This window comes from Meles meles, chromosome 2, assembly GCF_922984935.1.
Source record: "Meles meles chromosome 2, mMelMel3.1 paternal haplotype, whole genome shotgun sequence".
In the NCBI taxonomy this organism is placed as follows: Eukaryota; Metazoa; Chordata; class Mammalia; order Carnivora; family Mustelidae; genus Meles; species Meles meles.
Window position 1 is genome coordinate 208,830,785 of NC_060067.1, and position 26,908 is coordinate 208,857,692.

A 26,908-nucleotide genomic window follows, 5' to 3' on the forward strand; every position below is an offset into this window, starting at 1 on the left:
GGCTTAATCCACTGAGCCACCCAGGCGCCCCAGAGACCAGCGATTCTTAATCAGCTTCCCCCGACATCTCCGTATTTCTGCCTCTCCTTCCGAACACGGTCCCCTGAGCCTGTCGTTTTGAAGACGGTCCCCCGAGCCTTGCAGAAGCTCAGGATTGAGCGTGTCTACCTGTTCACCCCAAGCCTCCTGCCGCTGGGTTGCTAAAAACCCTTTCCCATTATTTTAGCAGACATGTCTTCAAGTTGGAAATGCAAAACCTTCCATTCTCTCTGCCTCTCCTGTCCTCTGTCTTTTCCAGAAATCCTGGAGGGCAGCTTCCGTGGCAGAGTCGCCGCAGGGAAGGCCACGGCCAGGGTGCGCGGAAAGGTGGGGGAGGAAGTGCTGAGCGAGCTGGACGCCTGGCCCGCTGGGGTGTGTGGGTCACGGAGGAAGCCAGCAGGACAGACCCGCTCTGGTGTTTACTCAGCTGTGGCTCAGCCCCGCTGCGACGCCGTCTCTGGGCCGTCCACCCTGTTCCCAGCCGCCACGCCCAGCGAGACGGCCATGGACGTGAACGCCGAAGCGCACGGAGGGAGAGTGGCAACGGGCCGGAACACCGGGCGCACGGCCCCCGGGAGGCACTCTGTCTGCGAGGTCATTCCCGGGAAGTTCTGATAAAACTAAGGCATATTAACACATCTTACTAAAAACCACACAGATACAGAGAAGAGGGGTTGTCCGAGTCAGGGGTGGGAGAGACGGACGAGAGGGTCAACAGGTGCGCGTGCATACGTGTGTGTGAACCTGGATGTCAGAAAACCGGAGAACCGGCTGCTAGGAGGCTCGTTCTTTAACACGTCTGTGCACCGCCCAAGACGGTGGCCCTCAGAGGACCAACCTAGTATTTTATTTCTTTCTACCGCCTGAGAAAGGGTCCCAGAACTTCCTGGCTCTTTCGCTGATCTGACTCGTTAGACTGAATAAAAACCTAAGCCCTCAGGGTTGTCTTCATGTAAATCGGCGCAGACCTAGAGCCGTGGATCGGGGCACCTCGCAAAGCTGACGTCTGGCCCGCTGTGTTTGAGAAGCGAGACAAAACCAGGCCAGTAACGGAACAGGAGAGAAACCAACACAATCCCAAGTCGCTGGGGTCTGAGTTTTTAAAGTTTCTTTCCATGAATTTCTTGACTATTTTAAAAAATGATTGTATGATTTCCTAAGGTGGACCTTATTTATGTACCTAACGTGGATATTAGTTTATTTAAAATTAAATAGCCTTCATTATAATATAGGCTGCTTAAAACACTCTTCGTTTTTAAATTTTTATGGTTGGCTTTTTGAAAACACGTGTTTGTTTACAGACCCGGAGACGCGTCTGAGCTTCTGTGACACGTAGCGGGTTTGGTTGCTCCTAAGGAGTCCCTCCCTCATGTCGCCCGTGTCCCAGCCAGCCTGTTCCACACACATCACCATCTACCCCGTTAGGTCCGGAGTCCCTGGGGATGGCGCCTCCCCAACACCAGAAGGACACCGTTCTCCCAGGAAACAGCCAATCGCCAGCATGAGGTTCATGAAGAGAGGAAGCCGTAAGCGCAGGAGCCCTCGCAGGCTCCCAGAAACCTGCAGGGAGCCGCGGGAGTTCTGTTTGGTTACAGAATGCGCTGATTCGCGTCAGCTGTCCCTACAAACACTGCTTCTCAAGATGACTTCTGCTCCCGCCCCGTTACAATGAGTGGGCGGTTCCGGAGGGGCCCGGAGCAGGCGGGTGGGGCAGGTGCCCAGGCTGCAGCCGGCCGACGCTCTTCACCCCCAGGCCCGGGGCCCCTTTCCTGGGTGCCCATCACAGCACAGAAGAGACTTGCTGGAGGACCGTCCAAAGGCCAGAAGCAGCATTTCCGAGGCCAGAGCTGGCCACGGGAAGCGTCATTCACGAAACACGTCTTCTTTCAGAAAGGCGGCCCATAACGCCGCTGTCCGGCCACGATAAGCGAGTGGCCGTGGGGTCTCAGAAGCGTGGAAAGTGGAGCCCGCGGAGTCCGCCTGTGAGAGATCTGTAACGTGCTTCAAGCGGGGAGAGACGCGGCGAGTAAAAGGCCCTGAAGCCCAGGCCGGCCGTATATCCCGCGGCGCTCGGAAGCGCGCGGGGCGGCTGGTGCCGGAGTCTGGGGGTAATTACGTGAGTGTGGCTGCCCTTCCGTAGACCAAGTGACACCGAGGAGGCTTTACCCCACCCGACGGCAATCTAGAGTTCTGTTCTCACGCAGGACCTTCCAAAAGACCAGAGGAGCTGTGACGCGGCCTGACTACACAGGGGTAGTGAGAATGTGATCACTAATGTCTCCGTCCCCCGCGTGGGGCTGCCCCGGGCTTGGTTCTGCTGGGTGAGCGACCGTACAAACACGCCAGGGCCTTGCTCTCATGAGCTCCGTTGTGCAGCAGAGGAAAGGGGAAGGGGGGCAGCCTCACCCACGTGGTACGATGACGCCAGCGCGCAGCTCCTAAGGGCCAGAGCCAGAACTGGAACCAGCACGTGGCTCAACGGCTCGCGCTGGGAGCCCAGGCCCGATGTCTCTGGAAGCGTCACGTCCGTCGCTAGTGCTGATTGCGAGGGAGGTGACTTCGGCGGCATCCGCATGCTGGGTGGACTGAAGTCTCTATGTCTTCCCGAGCCCCGTCCGTGGCCCGGGACAACCGTCCACGGGTCTTAGAAACCGGCTGCGCCGCCCCCCACGCAGGGAATAAAGCAGACAGAGGTGCGCGGGCACCTGCGCTTTCCGGGAGTTATTAGGGGAGTTACGATCTTTGTAACTTGAGGGGGTGAATCTTCAGCAGGAAGTGATGGGAACAAGTAAACTTCTCGGGAATTTCCCGAATAAAAGCTTTATGTAAGAGCTAAGTCCCGAGTCCAAGGCCGGTGAAGCAGGCGGTGAGCTGCCTGTTCTAAGACACCAGACGCCCCGTGCCTTGTTCCGCAGAGCACGGCCTCAGGTCAGGTCTCTGGCCGTCGGGACATGGCAGCCTTCCAGCTGACGCAGGAGGAGGAAGGGCCCTGCCTCAGTGGGGCAGAAATCAAAGGCAGGCTTGTCTTCAGTTGAAGAAAAGGAAGCCAACTCGCAGAGCAAAACCTGGGAGATGGAAGGAGAGGGACCTGGGTCGAGCCCTGCCTCCAGCCAGGTTCACTCTGGGGCTTCCGAGGTTCGTGAGCTCATCAATTCCATGTGTAACATAAGCTCACTTGGGTGGGATTCCCACCCCTGGAAACTGCAGTCCTTCTAACCAAAAACCAGAACCTGCCTCACAGCACTGCCTTGGGTTTATAAAGAGCTCAGCACAGCATCGTTCCTGCCCCCGAGAAGCCTGCACAAGTGAGGAGTCCCACCCTGGCCAGCATCACAGACAGCCTGGACCAGGCCCGAACAAGCGCTGACCGTCCCAGCCACATACAGACAAGCCCTGTCACCAGCACGGCAACTCGCTGGTCCACGCTCGTGACTCACGGACAAGGACTATTAGGACAACCACCAGGGAGGGCCTTGATTTAGTAAAGGAGAAAATGCTTGATGCCCAGAAATCTCCAGAGACTAGTCTCATAAAACCAAAAAGCTTAGCAACAGACCCAAACAACGCCCACGACTGTTCTAGCTGTTCACCTTGTGAGCAGGCCACCCGAGTCCCCAGGGACTGCCTCCTGCTGGGCAGGAATTCCAGAAAGCTGGTGGGAGCCTGGGATGGCAGCCCGAGGAGGCGTGTTTGGCAGAGCTGTGCACCCCACTCCACAGGCAGCAATCGCCGGCTGTGCCGAAGGCCGCGCGGTGAGGGGTTCTCTGTGTCCGCACCTTTAACCGTCCCCCACTACGGCCTGCAGGAGGGAGTGAAGCGTGTAGAGATAAAATTTACAATAACCCAGGTGGACAGCTAGGTCAAAGTTTGTGTGAACGGATTTACTGTTCTGCTTTCTTCGTCAGATCATGGATTTTTTTTTCCCTAATTCAAGAGTTTAGAGATACACAGCACGTGAGAGCTCCAGGACGCACAAGACGTTCCTCTGCTGGTGACGTGATGACCACACAGGGGAGAGCAGGCAGGGAAGGGACACTACAGGCAGCTGAAGGGAGCGCCGCATCTTCCCCGCTGCAGCGAGAGCGGACGACCCCGGCCGCCGCCGCACCCCCCGGTCCTATGCGCGCCAGAGTCACCGGCTTGCAGAACGGAGGACATGTCTGTGCGGTCTTCCCAGAGACCGTGGCCACGCCGGAGGAGCGCACCGTCTGCTCTAGGTTTCCGCAAGCGCCTTCGGACGCACACTCAGAATATGTTGAAATAGAAGCGTTTGTCCCTGCGGGTCCAGATTCAAGAATTACAGATTTAGCCAAACACAGCGTGTTCACAGCATGAACACGAAGGTTACAGACAGAATCACGGAGCGTCTGGAAAGAGGCATGTGAATGGCAAGACCCTGGCGCACTTTCTAGCTCTGAGATGCAATTCTGAGCAGTCTGTGTGGGCAGACTGGACTCTCCCGCGGCTGATCTGTTCTGCACACCTGCTGAAATCAAACGGAGTGTCCCCCAGCGATGGGCAGCTGGGGTCCGGAAGGAGCCACGACCTGAGCCAAATAAACCCCAGTTTTCCTCAATCATTCGACTGCTAAATCCCCATGGATACCTCAACGTTGATCAATAATTAGCAATCTTCATTCCTTTCCCCATTTTTTGGGCAGACGTATACGTAGCAGGAAGCGTAGCGCTTTGTAGCAGGAAGCGTACCAGGAACCAGAAGGCATCCAGGAACCCAGCCGATGGGGTCCCCGCCCCCACCAAGGTCCCGGTCTAGGGAGGAAGGCAAGCCTGAAGCCATTCTCTGAATTCCAAGGGAACGACAAACTTGTGCCACGAAGGACACACACGCAGTTCTGAGAGAGAATGATGGCTGGATCAGATTTTGAGTCTGGGATCAGGAAAGACTCCTCTGAGAACAGAGAATGCACACTGAACCCCGAGAGGAGACTCGGAGTCCCGGTGAGACGGGAAGCACAAGAGAGGCTAGCAAAGGCGAAATCCTTGCAATGGAAACAAGCTTGACCAGTTCCAGAAACAGGAGGAGGCTGGATGCACTGGAGGTTCTGCAGGTCAGTGGACCTGCCCCGCCCATGGAGCCACAATGTCTCCCTGACAGTGGACTCCCTTGGTGGCTGGTGGGGAAGGGAAGGGAGGGTGACCTGGCGGTAACATGATCAGTCCTGGGATTGAGAAAGATGGTTTGGTGTCCTTTTACACAAAAAGAATTCTCTAAGTTGCTTTTAGACTGATTTTGGATCTGCCAAAATTACTCTACCTTAAAAAAGGAAATAGATTTACGTGTATCTCTATGAATACATTGCAGAAACACAATTTTGAATTTTTGAGGGTTGGCGGTTTGTAGGAAGAGACTGTATAATCCCATTTACACACATACACACTTTGGGAAGAAGAGGATGGCAGAGATCGGGTCTAGAGGTTACTTCCCAAGAAGGAAGGAAGGAATGGGATCTCCCACCAAGTCAGTATCATTTGTTATTTTCCTTTAAACATAAAGCATAAAGGGCAAAAGGATAAGGTGTGACGTCTTTTTAGGATACTTGTGTATTTTTTGTTACATTATTTATGATGTGATGTTTTGTTTTGTTTTTAAATTTAATTTACTTATTTATGTATTTGAAAGAGAGAGAAGGAACACAAGCAGGAGAGTGGGAAGGGGAGAAGCAGGCCTCCCGCCGAGCAGGGAGCCCCATGCAGGGCTCGATCCCAGGATCCTGAGATCATGACCTGAGCTGAAGGCAGCGGCTTAATGACTGAGCCACGCAGGCGTCCCTTGTTTACAATGTTTGGAATATTTCACAGTTGATCATTTGAGATGCTATTCTGCGTGTTTAAATGGCTGCGTATTTACCAGTTAATGAGTCCAGCTTAGTCCTAAAACTTGATGGAAGCCACAGGACCGCACACATTAGTAATAGGCTCATCTGCAGGGTAGGAATCCCCTTAAGTTGCTTTATTCCTAGTGCTGGGGTTAAGTAACTTATTCGTTACTCATTCGTTAAGTAACTTATTCAAGATGCTTAAAGTTCCAGTGGAATTGAAATATGGCAAAATTAAATAAAAGCTTACATTTTGTCATCTTTAAAGTTAAGCTCTTGGTTTTATAAAGGAGCCTTGTCCAAGGTCATACCAGTTGCCTACGGAGTTTAATTAAAACCTGTGAAAGCCTGGGGCACCTGGGCGGCTCGGTCAGTGAAGCGGCTGCCTTCAGCTCAGGTCCTGATCTCAGCATCCAGGAATCGAGTCCCGCCTCAGGCTCCCTGCTCAGGCTGGAGTCAGCTTCTCCCTCTCCCCCTGCCCCTCCCCCCCACCACACACACACTCTCTCTCTCTCAAATAAAATCTTAAAAAAAAAAAATGAAAGTCCCAACCCAGTGCCTTTTCCACAAATGTCACTTGTTATTTACTGCTGTTGGGATGAGCTGAAGAGAAGGAGGGACCCTTTCTCTCCCACGTCTGTTCTGCTCTGGTTTGGCTTAGGTGCCGGGCAGAGGGTCCGTGGTCCCCCTCCCACCGCACCTGGGCATCAGCACAACCACAGAGGCCCCGCACAGAGCCGGCTACTTCCCGGGACCTTCGTCCTGGGCCGCGGCAGCTGCTGACCAGGAGCGCGGACTCAGCGCAGCCCGGGGACAAAGCTCACGGCGACCCGGCCAGATGCGCAGAACCGGCCTTTCTGTTCTGGGCCCCGCACGACGCCGGGCAGAGAGATCCCAGAAAGAGACCTCGCGGTGGATCCAAGGGCTCTCACCGCGGGCTGTTTCCAGCCGCAGCAGGGCTGGCCCGGAGGAGAGGCAGCTGAATGGCTCGCTGACCTTGCAGAGGGGCCACCGCTGTCTCTGAGGGCACGGGGACGGCGGTCTGGCACTCCGGAGCCCGGGGGCGCGGCAATGACCGCTCCACGTCCGGCGGTGCAGGATCGCCAGGAGAGTGCCCACAAGACAGGTTCGCAGCTCCGTCCGGAGGCCGACCAAGGGCCCGTCTGGTTACCTGCTGTCTTTGCAAACCCTGAACATCACGAGGAATAGTGTTCATCAATTAGTCACCAACGCCAACGTCTCGATTTGCGTCACGTTTTCTCCGCGTGAGCTTGAAGCTAACGTGAGGGGAGTTCAGGGTGAGAGAGGAAACTGTGGCCTCGCAAAGATGCTGATTTGGGGGGAAAAACAAACAAATCCAGTCGCACTTGGCAAACGCCAACCACAGTGTGCCATCTGGAGTGACCCTGGGGGGCTGCGGCTTCCCAGTGAGCCCGTGAGCCCCAGCAGCGGCCCCCGCCGTCTGCCCAGGGTTCGGAGTTCCGTGAAGACGTGGGAAGTTGCTGAGTGAAAAGGGGGCTTTGAGGCACCATGTATCCAACCTTGTAGATTCGGGTAAGGCTGTGAGCACCGGCACGGTCCACTCTGTCCCCATGGCTCCCGCATGACCGGCCGCTTAGACGGGTCATCCAGCCCTCATCCAGCATGGCCACGGTGCTCCACGTCTCGTACAGAAACTGCTCCGGAAAAGCAGAGATTCCAGGAAGAGGACTTTCCAGAGCATCTCATTTGCAAAACATGGGAATAAACAACAAGGAATTTTATCACTAAATTACATTTATTCCTATGCCATCACTAAAAACCATTCTCAGGATTTCCAAGCATTTGGGAAAAGGCCTCCCTCACGATGCTGAATTTAAAGACCAAAATCACAAGGTGGTTCCTGTCATTTCACGAGAGAGAGGGAGAGGGGAAAACACATGAAGAAAGACACAGAGAGGGGTGCCTGGTGGCACCTGGTGGCTCAGTCATAAAGCACTTGCCTTCGGTTCACAATCCCAGGCTCCTGGGATGGAGTCCCACATTGGGCTCCCTGCTCAACAGGGAACCTGCTTCTCCCTCTGTCCCTCCGCCTGCTTATGTTCTCTGTGTGTGTGTGTCAAATGAATAAATAAAATCTTTAAAAAAAACAAAGACACTGAGAAAAGTGCCCAAAAGTCTAAAAGCCTTGTTGATGTGTGACTTCTTTTTTCATAATTTTTGGTGTCTTCGAACCGCCTCTCCTTGAGGTGTACTACCGTCAGGATTAGAAAATCACACACACGCCCCTCTGTGTATATGTGTGTGTGCATTCATGCCCGTGTGTACACACTTACGTGAGCATATCACATGCATGTGTGTGTCCATGTACAAAATAAAACCACGCTGGGTCCGGCCGGGCCCCTGAGAGGAAGGGTGCTCGGGGAAGAAAGGAGCACACACTCCTAACGGCCAGGAGTTCAGGCACACTGTCCTGAAGATGACGCATCACTTTTAAGGGTCAAATTTTGCTAAATCTCAGGCGTGACTTGGGCTGCACGTTTGCAGAGAAAACATGCAGACCTAAAGCCTGCCAACCCTGACGATCTCCAACCCCAGAACCTGTTCCCAGGCTCGGGACATCGGGGCCCCCAAGAGCACCAGCTCCCTGCCTTTCCCAGAAACAAGAGAAACGGAGCCCACGGGGTCGAGCCACTGAGCTGGGCCCCACAGCCACGGAGCAGGGTGCTGGGCTGGAGCCAGGATCCTGCCGCACCCTCCTTCCCCCCAGGCCCTATCTTGAGTCCAGGAATGTCTGAGATCCAACTCTTCATCAAGATGCCTACAAATCAGACTGCCCAGGCGACCAGCGGGTGTGGTCTGCAGACTGGCGGTGTCAGCCCAGCGGCTCCCAGGTGCTCAGCTGCTGGGGCTGGAGCCCCTGAAAACGGGAACAGTGGGAGCAGCGGGCAAGGGTGCTGCCTCATCTCCGAGCCTCGTCCCGCTTGCTGCCAATCGCCACCCCGCATGTCTGGGATTCTAGGCGCAGGACAAGTGCCTCTCAGCTCACACTCCCGTGTCAGCAGACACCAAGGCCACCAGGAACCCACAGCCCACGGCCACGTTCAAGCAGCATGAGACTCTGGACTGCAGTGCCCCTAAGAAGGCCTGAGCCCTGTGTGTAGACACCGCCTGAGCCACGGGTCTCGGGTGCCTGGAGTTGCTCCAGAGCTCCCGTCGGTGGGTCACGGCCTCTGCTGCATCAACCGGCCCTCTGTGTCCTCTCTCAGGATTTCTCCTCGAAACGTGCGACCCTTCCAGGACTCATCAGTGGCGTAAATACGATGAGCATTGGCACTGAGACGCATCCTGGTGATGTCTGTCTGCACGAACGGAGTGAAGAGACCTGTCCTTTCCATCCTGCCTTCTTTAGAACGATAACTCCCAGAGCTAGAACCATTTAGTCCGATGTCCATATTCAGTCCAAGGGATTCCCACCTGCCCCGGAAGAGCAGGAGTGTGCACCGGGGTCAGCCCGCGCCCAGCGCCACAATGAGCCCGTAACAGTGTGACGTGAGCTGCGGCCTGGGCGCACTCCACACAGGCTATGCTGCCCCAGGGTGGGGGAGGGGTGCTCCCATCCGCACCATGAGGACACGGGAGCACCGTCCTCCTGGCAGACGACGCCTCTGCACCTGAGCTGCCCCGTGCTCTTGATCGGGGTCGACTTCTTTTTCATCATTTCGTCACGCAGTCATTCAACAAACATCTGATAATACAAGCACACCAGTGCCAGGCCCACGTGTAGGCCAAGCAGACCACAGGGAACAGGACACAAGGAATCCTGGCACACAGGTTCCCATCCCAGGAGGGACGCCTACCCCACATCGGCCCCCCATGCCCACCCAGTGTGACCCGGGGGGAGGCAGGTGCGGAACCGGCTTCGTGGGGCTCCTAGTCCTGGCAGGGCGGTGACAGACACATCCCAGCTGTTAGAACCAGGGACCGAGGGAATGATCACAGACAGGGGACAGGTTGTGGGGGGACGGGCCTGCTCTGGCACACCCAGGGACCCTCCCGGAGGAAGCCAGGTGTACTTGGGGGCAAACAGGCAGAGCAGGACCGGAGCGGAAGCCGGGAGGACAGAACGGCCCTGGGCCCCTCACGGAGGGCGCTGCCCACGGACCGGGACGAGCTGGAGCTGGACAGAGGCACAGGCGGATCGCAGGGGCCCGCTGCAGCTCATCCCACGCTGTCCCCAGCAGGTGAGGCTGACTGCCCCGCGCCGGTCCTCCTGACCCGAAGCCGCCACGGGGAAGGGAGCCCACGCTGCAAAGGGCAGTGCAGCTTGTCCGGGTTCTCCCCCTCGGAGGACTGGCACCCGGGACCCCCGCCCCACCATGCAGACGTGGGGGGCACCGGAGGAGAGGCCACACAGACAACAGGCCATGCCTGCTGTCCGGGCGCCCCACCCGGGGTTTGGAAACGGGAGCGCCCCTCGGAGAGGTCATCCGCGCTGCCCTTGGCTGAGTGAGGCCCAGAGAGCTGTCCCATGACGCTGCCTGGATCTGGGATGCGTGGGGTGCGTGGGGCGGCGAGGCCCACGCTCCAGGACCCCTGCTCCACCGGCACAGAGGCTCGCGGGCTGGTGGCTCTGATCCGGTGAGAGGGGGCAGGGGTGAGGCAGGAGGTGTTCTGCTCTCAAGGGAGACGTGGGAGACATTTAAAGGAAGCGGGCCTTGCGGGGGCCGGGGTCGGAAGTAAAACCGGCTCCTGTCCGCGGGCACTGCAGGGCTGTGGACTGGCAAAGGAGCTTTGGGGAAACGATCACATCCGGGGGTCACTCGCTGTCTGTGAGGGCCTCCGAATATGGGGGGGGGGGGAACTCAGCCAGAGCCATGCTGCTTGGGCGCTCGAGGGCAGGCCCTGCAGACTCCATCAACCACAACTTTTAGGAATTTTCAGGACTTTCCACAGCAGTGATGGAGAAAGGAAAGGCCCGGGGCCACGACCTTTGCGGGCAGGGCTTTGGTCGGATGGCGCGAGGCCAAGAGAACCATGGAAAACCCACCAGGCCTGTCAGCCCATCACACCGAGGAGCTACCGCGTGGGCCGCAGACAGCGCGGGAGGAAAACAGGAAACGGGCTGAGAAAACCATCAGCGGCAAACACCGGCCACTTCTTGCAGAAAAGAAAGGACGACTGGGAGAGGAGAGCCCGGAATCCAGAGGGTAGAGCCAAGAGCACTGGGAAGTCATGCCCAGCAATGAGACTGGAGCCCAGTCCAGAACGACCCGCTCCGCCGGCTGCACTGTACCTGCCCCGCCCGGCTGGGGAACAGGACAGCGGTGCCCGTGATGATGCATTTTCTGTGTCTACGTGGCTGGGAACTGCGGCCAGACACTCCCTCGAGCACCAGTCTACACTTGCTGAGAACGTTACTGGTTAGAGGGGACTCACATTTAAATCCGTAGACTCGGCTAAGACAGATCCCCCTCCCAGTGCATGGGGGCTCATCCAGTCGGTTGAAGGCTGGGGTGGAGGAAAGGCTGAGATCCCCCAGGAAGACAGAATCCTGCCTCTGGATGGCCTTTAGACTCCAGCGGCCACACCAGCTCTTCTGTGGAAGGGCTCTCGCCAGAGCACGGCCTGTGGACTGCACACTGGCCACCCCGAGACCACAGGGGCCGATACCTGCCCATAAGTGAACCTCTCTGTGCCCAAACACGGACATCCTGCTGGTTCCAACACAAGGGTCCGCTGCTGTGGTCCAATCCCTGCCCATCACGGCCGCTGGGTGTCTGGGGCAGACAGTGCCTCTCCGTGGTGTGTGGGTCTTCGTGTGAGGAATGAGCTCAAGGACTAGTTCCCGGGGGACCTGCTGTCCGCGACGAGATCCTGCAGCCTGAGGCCACGCCAGGGTGAGATTTGGGGGCTGGATGCGGGAGTCGTGCCACTGCCCGTGGGAGGAATGTGGATTTAGTGGTGAGAGGATGGGCTGTGGCCGATGGTGTTTTCCTAAGACGGCCCCACAGACACGCCCCACCCAGCAAGATATCCTCCCAACGAGAGGGCATTCCTCCACCAAGTGGAGGGCCACGCTCCCTTCCCATGATCCGGGCAGGCCGGGAACTGTGGGAAGTACCACAACGTGACTTCTAAGCCTCGTTTAGGAAAAGGGGTGCAGCTCACACAGCCCTATCTGCTCGGGACACAGTCCTGAGGAGCCGTGCCCCAACATGGAAGAATTCCCGCACACAGATGCTGCCAGGCAGGGGAGGGCCCCCGGAGCGGCCACAGAGACAGACAGACAGACAGGCTTCCGGAGCGCTAGCTGCTCCGGCCCCCACCTGATGGAGTGAGCCCGGTCTGGACCTGAGACACCAGAGACCAAGAGCCACAGGGTGGTCCCAGCTCTCATCCTTCAGACTAGCCCATGTGCTGCACAATGGCAGAGGCGAGCTGTCCCCGCTGAGACCCACTCAGACTAAATGGGTTTGAAGCCTCTCCCCTAGTCTGCTCCAGCCGCTATCACAAACATACCATGGATTTGATGGCTTGCGAACAACAGACTGATTTCTCACTGCTCTGGGGGCTGGGCAGTCCTAGATTGGGGGCCCGGGATGGCTGGGTGAGGGTCCTCCCCAGTGGCCGACTTCTCGCTGTGTTCTCACACAGCTGAGGGTAGAAAGAGGGCAGGCTCACACCTGCCTCTTCTCAATAGGGCACTAACCCATTCAGGAGGGCGCCATCCTCATGACCAAATAGCCTCACACAGGCCCCACCTCCAAATACTATCGCACAGGGGCTACAGTTTCACATGCCTTCATGGGGGACTTGAGGGACACCCCCAGTCACTGCAGCAAGGCTCTCACAGCCCATATGCGGAGAACCGTGGGTTGCAGCTTTGACAACGGGAAGCCATTAACCACGCCACGTCAGCTCTGTTTGTAAAGGACCACTCTGACCGCGGCATGAGAAACTGACCAGAGGGGACAAGGGTATGTCCAGCACCCCATCCGGGGCCAACTGCCCCCGTGAAAGCAACAGGCGATGGGGGCTCCAAGGCAGCAGGGTCGGGGAGCGCACACAAAAGGGTCCCAGGCTCAGACTTTGTCGTACAGCAGCGATAAGAGTGTGGACATTGGCGCTGACCATCCCACTTCAAGATTCCCCTTTATGATTCAGTAGATCTCAGTTCTGTAACATTAATCCACACCCGACTCCATCAAACCCTAAAGCATAAAGCCCCATCAGTTCACCTAAAGGGAAAAACACAATTAATTTAGGGTTAACATTATCTTAAGTTACAGATTATGACTCTCTGCTCTGGGTGCTCCTCCCTGGCTTTCCTTCAGCTTTTCTGTGTGTCCTGTTCCTCACCACAGGGCCTTTGCATATGATTTCCCCTGGAACTTCCCCAATACCATCCTCCTTAGCCACTCTCATCCTTTTGATCTATGCTTTCATAGTTTATTCCTTTCCTTCAGAGCACTTGGTTTGTTACTACAGGTGAATTTACATGGTTACATGCTTACCACCTTTTACCTTGTAAAAGCCACTTCTCGGCTGCAAGAAGTGAGGCACTGAGTCTACTTCACTTGCCATTGTATTCCTGGCACCTAGAATTGTGCCTGACCCACGGAGGCACTCAAAAAATATTTGCAAAAGAAGGAAATTAATTTTTAATTGGTCAACCATTGCACAAGAAATGGGATGGCTTCAACTTCCAAGGCACTGCTTATTTTAATATCCTTTCTAGCAGGAGCCAGGTTCTTGGCAAAAGATAAACTCCTAGAAGTTTTTATTTTATTCATAAAGTTGCTGCTGCTCTGTTTGAACTATATTGCAAATATGCACTGGGTACGGACACTATAATTTTAGCGTAATTACAATAATTGCAAGAGAAAAACCCCAGTCAGGGCCACAGTGCAGACAGTAATCGCTTGAACTCCAGAGAAGAGCAGATATGACCTTGAGTCACCAGGGGAAGATGTACAAAATGGCACAGCGGGTTTCTGATCTGCAAGCAGAAGGCCCCACAGGGTACCTCCGAAGCCCACGGAGGCGGCCATCCTCATGGGTCACACAGCTCAGATGTAGGGAAGCTTGGGGGCACCGCAGCTGCCTAAGTGATTCCAGATGCCTGGCAAAGCTCTTCTTACTGAGCAATTTATGCTGTTGGCATTTAGAAAACAACAGAAATATGATTCCAGATGGAGGCGTTCAGAGCTTGGAGAGCCTATGTTTTTCGGTACAGGAACAAAGACTCCAAAGGTGTATTTCAAGCTTAAAAGAGACCTTCGCCTTCCCACTGCCAAAGCTGCTGCTTGTATGGGGACCCGTGGAAGTAAAGTCGGAAGCAAGGGGGACTGTCTAGAAAGATGTTCAGAGACGATCGCCACAATTCCAGATCCTTCCATCCTCCTACTAACGCACAAAGTGCACAAAGTGCTCTGAGGGTCGAGGTAGGGCCTTTCCTAAATGAATGCCCAGATTATCAGGAAGGCAAGAGGGCCATATACACAGTCGCTGGGCCTGGAGGCTAAGATCCACAACATTCAACTTTTGTTCTCCTCTCCCCAACCAAGACTGCTTTAAATACAGGCAAAATCTTCTAACTCTTCTCATTGTGTTCTAATTATATTATCAGCAATGTCTGCACAGTTGACACCAAGAGCTCAAAAGACTTTTAATGTCATTAAAATTTTTGCTTAGTTATCCCCAGAAGAGACAGTTGGAATAATGATTACCATAAATTTGCAGACAATAGCCAGTCCCTGGCAGAAATCTGAATGCAGGGGGAAGCTGTCTTCCGTGGGTTTCAGGGTGTGGAGAGGGGTATTCTAATAATAGGCCGCCATTAGCTCAGGATAAAAGGCTCAAGGGCACCGTTGGCATCCATTAGGAGTTCCTAATTAGAGTCTGAGTAGCTGCCACTTAATGAGATGGAGGGAAGTGGCCAGAGAACAGGCTGGGAACAGGGCGAACCCTTCATTCCCTCGATGCTCCAGCGGGATGAACACGAATTTAAGACCTGCTGGTCACGAGCCTTTAGTGGTTTGAGCAGAAATGCAGCGTCTTACCAAACTGGCTTGTTCTTTTTCTTTGCCCTTAGAATAAATATGGGGGGGGGGTGGAGTTTGAAAATACGGTTTTGCAGAAAATTAAGAGGTGGTAGAGTTATTTAAAACTTTCCTGATTTAATGTTACGGAAGCAGTCCCTCCAGAGCTAGAGGCCCTCCCGCAAGAACTGCGCGGTCCCCGCAGGAGGCAGGGGTCCCCAGCACGTGGGGGTGCCGACGGGGCGGAAAGGGAGGCTGGCACCGAAACTCCCCTCCAGACGTGTTCCGGGCGATGGCGCGGGTGAGCCGGTTGCGCGCAGCCCGCATCCCCCGCCCCATCCTGATGTGGGGCACGTTCGCAAAGGCCACCAGCGGCGGCACCGGGTGGCCCGGCTCGGACCTGGGGTAAGGCCTGCGCCAGAAAGAAGCCCGCACAGCGCACTGGCCCAGACCCCCACCCCTCACCCCCACGAGCTGCGGCGGAGGCCGGCGAACCCCGGGGGGGCTCGGAGTCCCCCAGTGCGGCCAGAGGGCGCAGAGCGGCCGAAGGAGGAGAAACGGCAACGCGCCGTGGACGTGGATCACGTCCCTCCGCTTCCCCGCGTCCCGGTCCCGGAGGGACCTCTCTCCCGCCTCCTGCGGCCCCAGGAGCCGCGCGCTTCCGAGGCGCAGCGCGCAGGCCCGGGCCAGCCCCCAAGAACGCGCGGACCCCCGGCCGTGCCAGCCGCAAACGTGGCCACAGCGCATCCCCCCGCCCCTCTCGAGCGACAGTTTCCCCCGCGGCGGTCACCGCGAGGGCAGCGCGGGGAGTCGTCGTCCTCCGGACACGGCGCGGCTGCCGAGTCCCACCCGCCTCGCCCCCTCACCGGCAGGCCCCGCGGGCGGCGGCCACCCTCTTCCCGGGGAGTCCTCGCGGATCGGCCGCCCACCACCACGCCGGCGCCCCGGGGACGAGACCGCCGCCCGCCCCCTCCTCTCCCCACACCTCCACCCGGGGAGGCCCGCCCCCGGCCGCCTCCCCCACCTCGGCAGCCACCCCCTCGCCACCCCCGCTTCCCCAATCCTGCGCCTCCGGGGGCTTCTGGCCACCGCCTTCCGTCCTCGGGGCCCTCCCCTACCTCGCCGCTGTGCGACGCGCCCGCCACCCCCGCGCCCAACCGAGCCTGGACTCCGAGCCCGGGTCGGTGGTCTCCGGCGCGCATGCGCGCGGTCCTCTTCCCGCGCACCTGTGAGAGCGCCGGGGGCGGGGCGGCCGCCTCCCGCGCACCTGTGCGAGCGCCCCGCGGGTTCCCCAGCATCCTCCCGCGCGCCCGGGGGGTCTTCCGGCGCCCCCGCGAGTGCTCCCGGGAGGGTCCTCCGCCGCTTCCCGCGCGCGCCACCGAGCGCCCCGGGTCCCTCCGGCGCCTTCCCGCGCTCCCCAGAACGCCCGGGTGTTCCGGCGCCGCCAGGCCCAACCGGCGAGTCCCCCTGCGCCCTCGTCCCCGGGAAGCGCGCTCCCCCAGCCCGCCGCGGAGGGGACGGCGGGGCCCCGGCACTGGGCACTCACCTCGGCCTTGGAGGCCCGGCCGCTCCGCCGAGCGCGCCCAGGCTTCGCGCCGCGGGGGCGGGAGCGGCCACAGCCTCCGCCGGGCGCGCGCGCACACGGGCGCGCAGCCTCCGGGCTGGAGCGCGGGCCCGCACCGCCCCTGCCGGCTCCGGGGACGGGGCTGCGGCTCCGCGCGGGGCCCTCCTCCGCCCGCCCGCCGCCCGCCGCTCGCTTAACCCTTTCCGCAACCGCGGCAGTTCCTGCAGATGCGGGCGCCCCAGGCGTGGAGAGCGGCGCCGCCTGTGTACCCACGACGGCCCCACGCGGAGCGGCGCCGACGGCCAGCTGGACCCCGGCTGCACCTCGTGAATACTGCTTGAACCCCCAGCCACCCCACAAGAAGCGAAGACCAGGTTTCCGCCGGCGCGCTGGGGTCTCTGCCAGAGGCCACACTCTTTTGTGTCCAGCTGCCCCTCCCCCGCCGTCCCCGCCAAACCGTGGATAATGGGCTGTGGTGTGTATCTATTTTGTGCGGGAACTTAGAGACGATGCATTGTTGACATATGTGGTGGTTGAAACCTATCGCCTGCCTCCTGGTAGATTCCAGAATAAAAAAGAAAAACGTTCATCACGCTGCAGGAAACGCGGAAACTTGTTCTGTCCCGCAGTGTGGCCTCAAGCATCCACAGCTCCCTTCAGCTCCGGCTGGGCGTGCAGCCACCGGGCCGGGCCCGTCGGGGCCTCATGGAGAAGCAAGCTCCCCGGAGAGCTGCCCATGGACGGGGAAGACGTTTCCACTGACTTCAGCGGCTTTTTATTCCTACATACAGCTGCTTCCTGCCGGGGTCAGCTCTAGTTAACACCGGGCCCCCAGGGTCGATGCTATTTTTAATGGTTTTGTGCAAAATAAGGTTGATTAGATTTCCACAGGCACAGAGGGCCTGAGACTCTGCTTTGTTTCAGGTGCTGCTTCTGACAGTCTCTGCCAGCTTACTGTGCTAGGAGGCTTTTGGATTTCAGGACCAGAGCTAAGACTCTGAGAACATCCTTAATTCATTCAGTGGCCAACCAGAACACGCCAGGAGTTGGATCCAAGGCAGTGGAAACCAAGCAAAGCGCTGGCGTGTGTATTTTTACATCATCGGTTAACTCTGGCAGAAACATCTTCTGGGGACTGACATCATTGCCCTCAAAGCCCATGTGAATTTTGTTCCGTTCACTCCAGAAATACTCCAGAATCTCCTGGGGTCTTTTCAGTGATGTCTGTTTACCTTCACGTGGAGCCGTGTCCCTAGCTCACCCTTCACCACTGACGCAGACAGGCCTGGAAGACAGTTCAAACTCGTTTCTCCAGCCGCGCGTGTAGGCCTCGCTCCCATTCCCTCTCAGAGGAGCTTTAGGGCGACCCACAGAGTCAGAGCTCCGCGTGGCTTCCCCACCCAACTTTGTGGGTCAGTGTCCAGTGGCCACTAGATTTCCCCAACCACGGGTGCTCTTGCCAGTGAAGACGGGCTCTGGCCCATCTCCTCCACCATTCGGCAAACTTCCTGGGGTCCGGTCATGTTTTATCATTAGTTTTTCTTTCCACTTCACAACGCTTGCCATATACTAGATTCTTGGTAACTGTTTACTGAATGAAAGAAAAAGTAAATGAATTAACTGAAAATATTCATCCATCCCCTACACCATCTGGCAGATAAGGTGTTTGGGGAGCCCCATCATTTTCAGACTGTACACGTTTTATTTTAAAAAGCGTACTACGGCCCCAGCATGGTCGATGGGAATTGTAGAGGAACATCCATGCACTTAATGGGTTCCTTCAAACTACAGGGACCTCCAGAGCGCCGGAAACCGAACATGGGACATAACAACATCAAGAAGAAGGACTTAACTTAAACATTAAATAACATCTATTTTAAGAGACTTCGAGAATAGTATTTTACTATTTTAAATTTTCCACGGCTCAGAAAGAGCCAAATCGTGCATGGCAGTTCTGAGGAAATGTACAAATACATCACTGTAGAGCTGTGGAGAATGTAAATGAAACTTGGAACTGTCCTGGGTCGGACAATCTGCAACCCCCTGAATGCTGGGGTCTATAGCAGCCTGAGCTCCAGGCTTGGGGGACTCTGAACCCCATTTGGAAGCTGCGTGGAGAAACCGAGAGAGCGCGGCCTTGGAATTCGGCAGGTTGGATCTCAGAGCCCCACCCCACCATCTGCAAGTCTTGAGAATTTTGAACAAGAGACCTGACCTCCCCGTGCTCCGCTCTCCTCTTCTGTAGATCGGGGATATGATTATTCCCTCCGACGGGGACAAACCGAGGTCATTCCGGCCGTGTGCTCTCAGTGCCGCGAGTCCCAAGTGCAGGTGCAGGCCAGCTCCACAACTGACCTCTGAGTCTGGCCCCGCCCGCCTGGGTGACTGTCAGCAAACGCACTCGAGCCCCGACGGGGCTCATCATGCACGTGCAGGACTTAGACACAGACGAGGTACGTGGCTGTCCCTGAGTCACCAGTTCTGAGCCCTGTTAGGACGTTAAATACCATTTTCCTACTGGTGCTGATACCAGAAAGCAGATAATTTCCCCCAAGGTTTTAATAGCCCGTAAGAGTTTACGCATTCTTGCCTTCCAAAAAAAAAGGCAATTAAACTCCACTAACTGTCAGGAATCGATCCAATTGCTACAAAGTACTTTGAGTCCCTTGGCATGAAAAATTAATTAGAATATCCTGCGTGGGTGTGGGAACAACACTCCGTGCTTCATGTAAAATGTCTGCCCACGCTGTACCAACGTGAGGCCGTCTTCTCCACGGGGCTCCCTAAAATTCACCTTTCCCCACCGCGACGGCCCCCTTTGGGTCTGATGGACTGGGGGCCATTGGCACTGTTGGGAAAGCTACATCATGAATATTGTGAAGCTCTTTCCCTCATGTCTTGAGTTTCCCCAAGTATCTAATTAGCCAGCGTCTGAGAAATTTACACTCAGGAGAGTATGCGCCTACATCCCCCGAAATACTGCTGACGAGGGAGGAGGACTTGTGCGCACGTCCTGACCGTGTGCTGCTGATGTCATCCAGACTTTCGTGTTACAGACCCCCCCCCAGCGTAGGATAATACCTGGAGCTCCTGATTTGAACGGGACAACTGAGACCTGTTTTTTTCACCTTCTAGAGCAAGCTGTGACCATTGCTTGCCCAGTCCACGGGAGGGTGATGCCTTGTTGTACTGAACGTCTCCCTCCCACCGTCCTCCATCACACTCCGCGGGATCCTGGCGCCTGGCCTGTCCTTTCCTTCACTAGGCTGCAGGCCACCAGGAGGCCATGAATCTTTGTCACAGGAGTCGATACAGCGGCCACTAAGAGGCCATTAAACTCATGAGCGCTGATACTGGTAAACCTTCTTTTGGAAAAGATGTAAAAATTTAACAGTTATTTTAAAATATTTTCAAGGTATGTGTTCATAGTGTTAGAGAAAGTTACCGGCAATGAAATCTGATTTCACCTAAGTCTACGTAGTACACTCATGTGTAAGTGTACACATACTTGTGCAGAACACCTCGTGTAGACGCACACACGCACCATGCCAGAGCTGGGAACGTCTCCATTCTGCGGTGCGGGAAGGTGGCCTCCGGAGAGTTTAGTGTAACTCATCTGACGCGGGGTAGGTTGGGGATTCTCACCCCGTCCAGCCCCAAAGCCCTTCCTCACAGTGAAGCACGGTCTTCTCGAATGAATGAATCTAATCTTTGGAGTAAAACTCAAGAAGACTGATGAGCACAAGGGTTCTTATGGGCTAGGTTGTGCCCCGCTCCCCACAGAGATCTGCTGGAGTCCTAACCCCTTTTAACTCAGAAGGGGACCCTATTTGGGGAAGGTAGCCAACCAAACATGAGGCCATCAGGGTGGGCCCTAGTGTGTGACGAGTGTCCTTCCAGGAGGAAGTTCGGTCACAGGTGTGGACGGGAATAGAGGGAGTGAGTGGAGACCAACGCAGATAGGAATGACGGATGCCAGGGACGCCGGGAACCCCAGAGGCCCAGGTCCTCTGACAGCCCTCGGATGGCGTGGCCCGTGACACAGGGGTGTCAGCCTGGCCTCAGGACCATAGGAGCCTCCAAATCTGTGGTCTACGTCCCTCCCCCACCCCTAGATGGTGCTGACTCAGGGCAGCCCTGGAAACTAACACTAAGGTGTCGCATCTTCTCTGTGCAGGCCGTGCCTTCCAAGTAGTCCGCCATGAGCAGTCAGGGGTTTGGTTCTTACTTGAAATTGATTGTGGACGGGCCTTTCTAAAATACAGTAAAAATGAATTGGTCGAAAAAGGAGGATTTAGAAATGATGTATGAACTACGAAGCCATTTCCGTCCTATGAAGCTAAAGGGGCATAGACCAGGTCTGTACCCAGCGCACCGCACACCGGGTCCGGCGGGGGTTCTGGGAGGCGGCCGTGGCCCAAGCCCTCCCCTCCACCGCGGACAGCTCCAGAGCCCACCTGCCAACACATGGGCAGTCGGCAGGTCCTTGCGAAGCCCAAGACCACAGCACCCAGGGTGGACACGGGTGGACCTCTCCTGCCCACCGTTTTTCCAGACGACGTCTTATTCTGGAATCAGGCAACGCACTTGTGAAAAGTCAGTCTGGGGCGCGGGGAGGGGCGTCTGAACATGGTTCTCATCTCCGGTAAATCTTTGCAGGATCCAACAGCTTCCACCAGGCAGCTCTTCCCTGCTGCTCTCTGGGATTCACCAGGACACCACACCCGGAGGGCCTACCTGAAACCTCTCAGGACGCGGGGTGCTCCGAAGTGTATGTTTGTTTACAAAGTGCAGGACCCTGGTGCGTGCACTGACGCTTCCCCTTGCCCGCGGCTTCAACCCTCAGCCTCCGGGGACACAGGCGGCAGCTTCTGGGGGAGGAAGGGCCGCGTGCGGAGGCCGCCCCAGCCACCACTCAGGCTGTTTCCTTCTGCAGAGGGAGAGCCAGGCCACTGGAGGGCAGGGAGGGGGCGGGCTGAGCTGGGGCAGGCCACCACCGGGCAGCTCCACCTGCTTCCTGCTGAGCTTCCTGCTGGGTCTCCCGACCCATCTCCCCCGCAACCACAACCAGTGGGGTCCCACTCCGGAGTCCCGGTGGTGGGAGGGGATCCCCGGGAAACCACCAGAATCATCAGAACGCCTGTGGCTCTGGACCCTTCTGGAGCCCCACTGGGAGCCCCCTGGAGCCATCCGACTTTGGGGGGGGTGGTCCTGCTGTGGGAATGTCCGTGGCCTTCCCACCGATGCTCCCCAGGTCCCGGGAGCGCTCCTGCCTGCACAGGGGCCCCCTCTCCCAAGCCCGTTCTGCCTCCTACCCCAGGGTCTCTGCCAGGACTCTGCGGCTCGGTGGGTGCAAAGCTCCCAAAGCCGCTGGTTGGGTGTCTGTCCCCCACCTCCCTGCCGGTTTTCCTGCGCAGGGACAGCTTCCCGCGTGTCTGCGCGTGAACAGACGGGAGCTGTGTAGTTCTCTCCCACCCTGCCAGTCAGCCCGGCTGCCCTAGGAAATAGCAGCCCCGCTTCCTTCCTTCCTTCCTCCCGCGTCTGGGGGCTGCGAAGTCTAGGGTCATCGGGGTGTGGTGGGCAGGGAGGGAGGGTCCTTGGCTGTCTCATGTGGTGAGAGCGAGCTCTGGGTCTGCTCCTCTGATGAGGACACTCATCCCGGGGCGGGCCCCCCTCAGGACCTCGTCTGCCCTGACTTGCCCCCCAGAGACCCCTCTGCAGGCGCTGGGCTGCTGGGTCAGGGCTTCAGCCAGTGAATCCGGGGCCCAGACCTGCAGTGCGCAGCAGCCCCTTAGAGAAGAAGCCGGCCTACCCCAGAGCCGGCGCTACTGGACTGTTCCGTTCTTTGTGCCTTTTATTTCCCCTTGAAAGTGTGCCATTTTGCTCTTAAAACTGGGGGGGGAAAAAAAAAACTGCATGTGGTCACTTTGGATGAGTGTGTTAGGGAAGATGCTCCACAGAGCCTCTGCTGGCCGCCCCCCTCTACCGGGCGTTTCCAGCTGTCTCCTCTCTGCGGGGGGCCTCTGCCTCCCCCTCCCCGGCCACAAGGTCAGGCCCCGGCCCCCGGCCTCCGCAGGGCGAGAGTGTTCTAGGACAGTGCATTCTGAAGGGACAGTGCTCGCGCCCCGGGACCTACTGCCCCCGCCTTGTGCGAGGGTACAGGGTCCCCTGCAAGCACTCAGCAGGGGGAGCTCGGGCCGCGGTGCCTCCAAACCACGCCCCAGCTCCCCTAGAGAACCATAACACGTCCTGTGCACAAGGCCTCTGGCCTGGGCTCAAGGGGCCTGCGTTTGGGATCTTACCTGTGCTGAGTCCTTGGACACGGGAGCCCCACCAGGCTGCTGGTGTGCTGTGGGAACCCCTGGGGGGCTGGAGCTCTCAGAGCCCCCTGCTGAGCTCAGGTCACCCTCACCCCTCCCACCACCTGCTCTCGGCCGGCAAAGCCAACAGGACAGAGAAGAGGAGGTCAGAGAGCATGTCCCAGGCCTGGAGAAGCCCACCCTGGACCACGGCCCCTCGGGGGAGAGAGTGGAGGCCGCGCCGTTGCCGAACCCTCCGGGGTCAGGCTGCGCTGGGGTGATTCTGAACAGGGAGCTGCGCACTGGGGAAGCTGCTGGACACGGGCAGGCGGCTGGTACGTGGGCTCCGGTCACCCCAACAGCAGGCTCTCTGCCCGGAGGAGGAGCCAGCCACCTCATCCCCCCTCCTCCAGACCATCTGTTTTCCTGTCCCGTCCTCCCCTTCTCCCCGAACGGCCTTCATGGCCCGTGACAGTGTGAGACTCCCCGTGCGGCAGCCTGGCTGACCGCCCCCGAGCAGGCCTGATCCTATACGCATCAACACTGTGTTTTTAACCCACAGGACTGTGCGGGGGCCCTGTGGTTGCTGTGACAAATTGCCAGGAAACGGGGGCATCAAACAATACCGATTTATTTCTTAGGAACCCGACCTGGGCCTTGCTGGGCTGAAGTCTATGTGTCGGCAGGGTCGGGTCCTCCTAGGCACTTGAGGGGAGAACCTGTTTGCTCACGTTTCCAGTACTCGGAAGCCCTTCCTCTGCTGTCACAGCCAGTGGCGGGCCACCTGCGGCCCCTACCAGGCGCGTCTGCTTCTCTGACCCGCCCGCCTCTCCCCAGCAAGGGCCCTTAGGACAGTACCTGGGCCCAGAAGATCCAGGCTCATCCCCTCATCCCAAGATCCTAATTGAGTCTCTGCTAAGTCCCTTTAGCTGCATAAGTTAACACATTCACGGGAGCAGAGGGCGAGGACGTGGCCATCTGTGGGGGCCGTGACGCAGCCCATCACCCACACGCTGAGATGGGTGGGAGCTACGGAGCCACCCGGCTCGGCGTGGACAGCGGCGTGGACAGCGGCCGGCGGGAGCGCGGGGTCCCAGCTGCTTGGGGCTCCCGGCAGCGTCCCCTGCAGGCAAGCAAGCCGCCGCACTCGCTGGGAGACTGAACAGGGCCAACAAGAAGTGGGGAAGCTGTGGGAGATGCAGAATGACCAGGGATGGCAGGGCTGCTTGCTGGACACGGAGTCCCACGGGGAGAAGGTGTCCGTCAGGAGCCACTGCTGTAGGCCGGCCACGTGCCAGGCACCGAGTGAGACCTGCACCCATCGCTTGGTTTAAATCCTGTCGCCCTTGTGAGGCAGGAACTAAGTGCATTGCACAGATGACACAGGTGAGGCTCAAAGACATAATTCGCTCAAGGTTGGATGTTTAGCAAACCTAAGTGGTAAAGCTCCTACTTGAACTTCAAAGTCCCTGGGGCACCTTGGTAGCTCAGTCACCCACACTCAGCATCGGCCTTCAGCTCAGGTCATGATCCTGGGGTCCTGAGGTCGAGCCCCACAAGGGCTCCTTATTCAGCAGGGGACCTGCTTCTCCCTCTACCCCTCCCCTTGCTTGTGCTCTTCCTCTCTCTTCCCCCTGCCTCGCTCTCTGACAAATAAATAAAAATAAATAAAATCCTGAATTTCAAACCCTCTGGTCTTAAACCCTTGTCTGTTATTTCTTTTTTTTTTTTTTTAAGATTTATTTATTTGACAGATAGAGATTACAAGTAGGCAGAGAGGCAGGCAGAGAGAGAGAGAGAGAGAGGAGGAAGCAGGCTCCCCGCCAAGCAGAGAGCCCGATGCGGGGCTTGATCCCAGGACCCTGGGATCATGACCTGAGCTGAAGGCAGAGGCTTTAACCCGCTGAGCCACCCAGGCGCCCCTGTCTGTTATTTCTTAAAAGTGAAAAGAAGTTTCAGAATGCAGACACAGAGTAGGTGGGTGACTTCCAGTAATTTCCTGGTCAGTAACTTGGACAGAAGGATGGTGTGAGCGTTTTCCTGGAGCAGGAAGTGCAGACACACACACCTCCGAGCACGCCACCTGCCTGTTCTTCCTGGAAATTCAGAGCCCCTGATGGTCAACCATGGCCCAAGGGGGCCCCCCAAACCCAGCCCACGGATCCCCGTCTGAAGGCATTCTGTGCAGTGAGGAACTCCATGGCAGAGCCCGTCATGGATCTCTGATTCCGTGGGAGGCCGAGCCCGAAGTTACCACGTGTATAGATCTGGTGTGCACGTGTGGACCGTGCCTAGCCAGCAGGAGCTTCTCTCTCTCTGAGTACGAATCCGTATCCGCTCTTGCTTCAATGGGCTCACTGCACTGTTAGTCTGTATCAGGAGATCGTGTCAGGACCTAAACAAGGTATTTTTTAAATGTTTTTTAACCTTCTGATGTTTATTTTTAGAGAGAGAGTGTGTGAGTGTGTGAGAGTGTGTGAGCTGGGGTGGGGGAGGGGCAGGGGAACAGCAAGAGACTGAGAGAGAGACAGAGAGAACCCCAAGCAGGCTCCACACCCAGCATGGGTCCTGGTATGGGGCTTGATCTCACAACCCTCAGATCATGACCCGAGCCGAAATCAAGAGTCTGGTGCTTAACCAACTGAGCCACTCAGGTCCCCTAAACAAGGTATTTTTATGTTCGAATTAGAGCAGCAGCGCCGAGGCCAGACAGACGCAGTGAGGAGCCTGGGACATCTGAGAACAGAGCAGGAATCCCGTATGTTCACACCAAAAAAAGAAATCAACCAGCCGATCTCCAGGGGAGCACGAGAACACGGAGTCCTGCTGCTCTGGCCACGGCACAGCAGACAGGGGCTGTCCCGTGCTCCGGGGCATCCAGCAGCACCCCCGACCTCGGCCGGTCTGCTGCCCCGTCTGGTCCTCTGTCAGTGGCCCCACAGGGAACGACAATGAACACGTCCCCAACACGGCCAACTGTCCCTGGGGGGCGGGCAACTCGCCCCTGCTTGAGAACCACTGAACTAGAGACGGCGGGACAGGAATCCCACATATTGGGCACCACGGGGGGGGAATAAAAAAGAAAAATAAGTGTGATTATTTCTGAGAAGCAGAAAAAAATAAACAACTCCTCCGTTGCTTACCTACCCAGCACTCAGCGCAGGGCGCTCTCCCTCTGCCTGTGTGTGTGCAAGCCACACTTCCACACCCCGCACCTCTGAACCTCGGAGAAGTCGCCTGTCAGCGTGGGGCCGGAGCACCGGACTGGTCCTTTCCCATTCCTGTGCCCTCACTTCCCGGGGGCTCCCCCCGACTCCTCGTGCAGCCGCTGCCCCGAAGCCACCCCCGTGGGGACCCGGCACTTTCCCTCCTCCTCCTCCAGCATCTCCACGGGCCCGCCCCCTCACGCCCCTCCCCCACACTCCCCGCTCCCCCCCCCCCCGGCTTTGCCCCCACCATCACGCGGCATTCTGGAACACAGCACCTGCTGTACGGCTGGTCGTCCTCCTAGACGGCAGCTAGTTCTCCCGGGGCTCAGCGGCGGCGCTCCACGCAGGGTGGTCCGTGGGAACCAAAGCTCCTGGAGACCCGCGGGGCCTCAGTGGGAGGCGACCAGGCACAGACCCAGACCCGCAGCCAGCAGGCCCCTCCTCCCGGTGACACGTTACCATCACCGGCAGTTTAGTACCGACCCCGAGGGGGATGTTCCCAGGTCACATGAAACCTCTGATTTCTGTGGCCAGTCTCTGTGTGGTTTTGCTTCCAACCCTTCTGTTTGCTCCGCGGCCTGGCCGGGCTCCAGGCTGCTGGTTACACAATCTGCCTGCGCGGAGCCCCAGCCAAGGGTCTGCGCCTCCCACTCCTTCCCTGCAACCCCACCCTCCACCGGCCATCCGAGGGCCCGGCAGTTCTGGTCATGGCCCTGGGCCAACTCCGATCGGGCTGTCGTCACCAGCCGCCAGCTTCTGCTGCTCCTGGCCAAGTCCCCTTCGGCCAGACTCCTGAGCTCCCCGAGCACACGGGACCTAGGCCGTCTTCCTTGCACGGCAGTTGTCTTTAATAAAACCACGGAGTCAGACTCAGAATCTGCACGACACGTCCAGAAACCACACCGGAGCAGCAGGACAGCTCTGAGACACACACGTGC

The 26,908-nt window shown here is 57.6% G+C and overlaps 1 protein-coding gene across 4 annotated transcripts in view; it reads right to left on the bottom strand.

Annotated features, from left to right (window-relative positions):
• The window catches only part of KBTBD11 (kelch repeat and BTB domain containing 11), a 34,784-nt gene extending 7,876 nt beyond the window's left edge, over nucleotides 1-26,908 (bottom strand). The window contains exon 1 of one of the 4 annotated variants that reach the window (XM_045997749.1): nucleotides 26,246-26,908. The gene's annotated coding sequence lies outside the window, so the exon portion shown is untranslated. Of the gene's footprint in view, nucleotides 1-6,871; nucleotides 6,920-16,016; nucleotides 16,201-16,444; nucleotides 16,526-26,245 lie in introns of those variants that run through there. The other 3 variants (XM_045997747.1, XM_045997748.1, XM_045997750.1) reach the window with 3 other exon arrangements.